The 5,574-nt window shown below is 35.3% G+C and overlaps 1 protein-coding gene across 1 annotated transcript in view; it reads right to left on the bottom strand.

Moving 5' to 3' along the window:
- LOC106880727 (ADP-ribosylation factor-like protein 15) overlaps positions 1 to 5,574 on the bottom strand; it is a 166,347-nt gene that overhangs the window by 92,373 nt on the left and 68,400 nt on the right. The window lies entirely within an intron of this gene.

Genomic DNA, 5,574 nt, shown 5'->3' with positions numbered 1-5,574 from the left:
TATATATATATATATATATATATATATATAATGTATATTATATGACAAGTAGACTGTTTTCTATCCATGAACTCATCTGATTTCATACTTCACTGACTAAACAGAACATTCCAAAATTTATTTGTTTTAATTTTTTCATTACTATTATTTTTCTTTTGTTTTCCATTTTATTGTATTATTTTGCTTAAATACGATTACATCTTAAAGTGAAACCAAGATATAATGCTGCTCTCTCTCTCTCTCTCTCTCTCTCACTCTCTCACTAACTGATTCTCTCCCCCACCCTGCCTCTCTTTCTTATTAGTTCCGTTTTCATAAAAAAATTCAAGTACATTGAGATTTTGGTAGTAATTCAAGAAGTCATTGGGTTAGATTTGTTTTGGTAGTACTTGCTTTGTCTGTTTTCTTCATAAGCAAAAATAGAAAAATAACTTTTGCTTCATAATTATTTTTCTTAATATGATATTGACTAAGTTAAGGTAATCTTTCAATGTGATCTGGTCTAAAGTTAATATTTGATTTCTTGAAAGTTTTGTGTTGGAAAGTTTTCACATTAGTCTTCTTAATCACTTCAGAATCATTACAGTATAATAGATGAGACAGATGAGAGCCATGAGCTATAATCTCTGAGTAACATTAGATAGGTTGGCAAGTTTTAAAATCTAATATCTAGTCATTTATTTAGTAACAGAGTATCTGATATGATCATAATTTTTATTCTATTTAATTTGCTCCATAATTCAAATTTACTGCTTGCTGCTTCTAACTGTTTGACACTGAGTACATAACACAATCAACACAACAGATGACTGATATCACTGTCTATATGGCCAAGGCACTTAGCTTTCAATTGGATCATTAACCCAATTGTAAATAAGTAGCATGTAGTGATACTGCTGTTTGTTTTAGATAACAGTAGCACTCAATAACTGACAAGTGCAAGTTCATTGTATTGGGTTGTCTGGAAAGTTCGTGTCGATTTATAGTAGCTTACCTTTCGACTTATTTGCCACGAAACCACCTCAATTCTGGGAAGAGGGTATTTTCAAGTTAAAGGAAAGATGGAGACGCATTGTGCAACGAAATGGTTCATATTTGGTTGATTAAAAATGTAATGGCAAGTATTTATTGACATTTTTCTTTCCTTTAAAAATCGGCACGAACTTTCCGGACAACCCAATATATTTGCAATGCTTCAACCAAATGCTTCACTGAGTTTACTTTCAAGGGAGATGGACTGAGTCAAGCTGAATTACTTTAGATACCATTATCATCATGTATCGTGTGTTGATGACACCACAATAAAAGCCTTCTCAATTAAGCATGAGTTCTCCCATCAGATGAAGCCATAACATTATTTCATTCTAACTTCCCCATAGCGTTTTCTTGACAAGGATATTTGGGAGAACTGCCACTGCCTTCACCACTTGCATGATCATTGGTCAACAAGGAGCTTATCCATCCTTTGACAGGTGTTGTTTATAGTCCTGCTTGGTGTCCAGATGTCCTCCTCACAAGAGTAATGAGCCACTCAAGTGGGGGATCCAGTTTAGCCACTGATCACTCAATCATTGTTTACATGATACCAGTAGCAGGTTTCAGTGGAGATGTATGGCTTAGTGGTTAGGGTGTTGGACTCATGATCATAAGATTGTGGTTTCAATTCCTGAACCAGGCAATGCATTGAGTTCTTGAGCAAAACAATTCATTTCACATTGCTCCAGTCCAATCAGCTGGCAAAAATTAGTAATCCTACAATGGACCAGTGTCCCGTCTAGGTGGGAAATTTTTTATGCCAAGAAACCTGGAAAACAGCCCTTATGAGTCAGCACGACTGAAGAAGGTAACTTTACTTACTTTAGTAGCAGGTTTTACCAGATTGTCATGAGATCCCTGACCAGAGTATACTTCAGATACACAATTCTTGTTTTTTTCCTTTTAAACCCTTATGGAGCATAGGCCATCAAAGACTTTTCTCCACAATTCTCAACTCTGAGCTGTTTTTTCTGCATTTTTCCAATCAGATTATTGCTTTTTCAGCTCAGCCTCAGTATCCCCACCTTCAACCACTTTTAGGATGTCCTGTTGGGGCTCTCTTGTAGGTTCCAGGACAGGGCCTGACATGTCCCTGAGAGAAGGCCTTCCTCTCTCAGGTTTTGTAGGTTTTGAATTGTTATTGACATTTCTGTAACCTTGCTTTTCATTTTTCTAAGTTTAGGTGTTGGGCCCAAAGCAAACCCAGATGTGTCAACCGTTCCCAGAAGGAAACGATGGTCCAGAAGAGTCTGGCCTATCTCCCCTTTGACCTATCCAGCATGGGGGACCCCACCAGGAACTTACACTCCACTGGGGTAACTCTTGGTGTCATTGAAACATCACACCACAAGGACTAGACTTTGTGATGATATCATATACAAAATAAAAAAGCAGAAATTCAAGCATCTTAAATGGTAAGTGTGTGGATTTAAACCATATGCAATCGCTAAACCAATAACTAACACCTCATACAAACTGTTTCAAATAAACACTCACTGTAAACTAACGATTAAACTGTAGCAAGTAAGTAAGAATTAAGTTTTCAACGAGTTTAGTAGAAGTGCTGGTTAATTCCATGTTATCAAAACATATCAAGTATACTACATCAGAATGCTATAGGATATGTGCATTCTTAACTTTCAACTATGTTTACAGGATTGATTCTTAAAACAACATGATAAAAAGTGCTTTAGCAATTCCTACATTAAGATTGTCAGTACAATAAGATAACACAGCTTAAGATCCATTTACAATCCTGGTTCTTCCACCTAGTCTTCTTCATCTATATTACTCATAGTACAGTCTAATAGTACCAGCTTAGATTCCCCCTCTTCTTTATCTACTCTCACTCTGTTTTTATATAATAAGGAAGCTTGCTGATACCTTTAGTGATTTGCAGACAGCCTCAGGTTGAATTCTTAGTTAGTTGATTGTGTTGCATGTAATCAGTCGTGGATCAATACCATCATCCTCCACATACACCAATGAATAAATTAAGTTGCAAGAAACAAGCTACAATCATTTTCCATACTGAAGAGGATAGGTATCAAATTTCATCGAGCGGTTATAGTAGTATTATACCATCAACATGAAGAAAGTGAGTTCAATTTCAGTGCAGTTCATTTATTGAGTAGTTGACCACTACACTAACGTCTGTGCACATTTGTTCCCCTATTGGTGCTTCATCAAATAAGAACATTACCTGTAAAAGTGGACCTGTCTCCTACCCTACCACCCATCCATCCATCCATCAAGCCAGCTAGCCATCCACTGTCTACATCCACTATTTCGGGGAGGCTTGTGGAATGTAGAGTCCTTGAATACCTCCTCCTTAGGGTCCTACCAGAAGCATTCATCATTACACTTTCCAGCTGTATTCCCAAGTATAACAAACTGAGACAATGGATATTATCCCATCATCTCATTTTCAGTCTTCTCCTAGATTTCCTACCAATTGGCTCAGTTTCAAGAATCTGTGCTGTGATCTTTTCCTGCAGCATTCTAATCATATGTCCTTAGTACCAGAACCATGATCTCTCAATGTGGAGAAGCGGTGGCTTGACCTGGAAAGAGACTTCCTGATCTCTGACTTACATGTTTTGTCAAGTACCATTACACGAGAGATCTTTCGAAGAAACCCCAGGAAATGATAAAGCTCTTATTTATACCACACTACAAAGCAAAACAAATAACAGGTTCTATTTAACTCAGAATAAGTTATCAAATGATAGAAGGAATATCTCTACTGCATAAATAATATTAATACAGGAGTCACTAAATGGTACAACAAAAAAATTAAAGGTTTTCGTGGAGGAGTAAAATTCTGTTATATGAAATTGTGTAAATTTGCAATGTTGACTGTTCATATCATTGAACAGCTCCATTATGGAAGTATTATTATACCATATGGAAGAAAAATAGCTTTTTGTTCTGAGGGTAACAGTCTCAGTTGGGCTTGCTTTTAAAGGAAGTAATTCATCTGCATTTGCTTACTAGTGAGATTGTCATTATAAATAACAGTGCCTCTTTTTCTGATGTTGGGCTCACTAAAAATTCTTTTAAAACATGATATTACCAACATATGCTTACCTTTAAGAAGACTTAAAGAAAATAAATATGACAAGTGTATCTGATTCTTATTGTAAACAAGATCTATCACTTTTAAAATAAACTAGAGTTTCACAAATCCATATACAAACTGCAATTTTTGTTCTAATATACACTGCCTAGCAAACTAAAACAGGAAAAATAATCACAATATTGTTCCAAGGTGATAAAAGTTTGAATAGAAAATCAAAATTTTTCAACTATATATACGAATGGATGGATGGATGAATAGATAGATAGATAGATAGAGAGAGAGAGAGAGAGAGAGAGAGAGAGAGAGAGAGAGAGAGAGAGAGAGAGAGAGAGAGAGAGAGAGAGAGAGAGAGAGAGAGAGAGAGAGAGAGAAAGAGACAGACATACATACAGACAGACAGACAGAAAGGTAGATAGATTAACTGATTGATTGATAGACAGACAGACAAATAGATAAACAGACATACAGAAAAACAGAAAGATAGATAGATAGATAGATAGATAGATGATAGATAGATAGATAGATAGATAGAGACATACAGAGGACAGACAGACAAATAGGTGTCTGCATGCCAGTGAGTGTGTGTACCAGTGTGTGCGTGTGTGTGTGTGCTAATACGTGTTTGTTAGAGTGAGTTACAGCACATGTGCATTTGTGTGTTTGTATGTGGGTGTGAGTGTGTGCGTGTTGACACATATTCACATGTACGTGAAATAAACAAACTATCTACATGTTTAAGTTGATAATGTTCAAATGAAAACAAATATAAAAAAGAAAAAGAAAAGAAAAATTTTTGTGAAAAAACTGAACTATTTTATACCCAATTTGGTCAGCAGAATAGCAAACCAATGTTGTGAAGTGTTTCTTTTAGAATTTCCTGGTCTTATCTTAGATTAAGCAGTAAATATTTACAGTAGATACGAATGGTTAAAAGTAGAAAGGAACCAATGAAGCATCTCTGACATTTTGGAAACCTTATAAGTCAAGTAACATATGGCTTGTATATCAGATTCAGGCAGAGGGGAAACACCGTTACATCTTATTTAGTAAACCGAGACACATATACAGGGATGCACAGATACACACACACACGTGTGAACATACACTAATGCACACACGTGCACACACACACACATATATATACATACACATGTGTGTGTATCACTGGTTTTAAATTGAAATTAATATTCAATTCATCACCCTCAGTATATATATATATATATATATATATATATAATAATACAAAAAATATATATGCATGTATACACACATATATGTATATACTTTCATCTACATGTGTATATAGATGCATATCAGGGTACAGGACGTTAGAACAATGAACTACAGACAACGGAATGAACACATAGGAAAACAGAAAGCCACTTGGAATTATTCATCAGCTGCCTCTATTCTAACTCGATGTTTCAAAGATAAATATATATATATATATATATATA

This window comes from Octopus bimaculoides, chromosome 10 (assembly GCF_001194135.2).
Source record: "Octopus bimaculoides isolate UCB-OBI-ISO-001 chromosome 10, ASM119413v2, whole genome shotgun sequence".
Lineage (NCBI taxonomy): Eukaryota > Metazoa > Mollusca > Cephalopoda > Octopoda > Octopodidae > Octopus > Octopus bimaculoides.
This window is presented reverse-complemented; position numbering and strand designations above follow the sequence as displayed.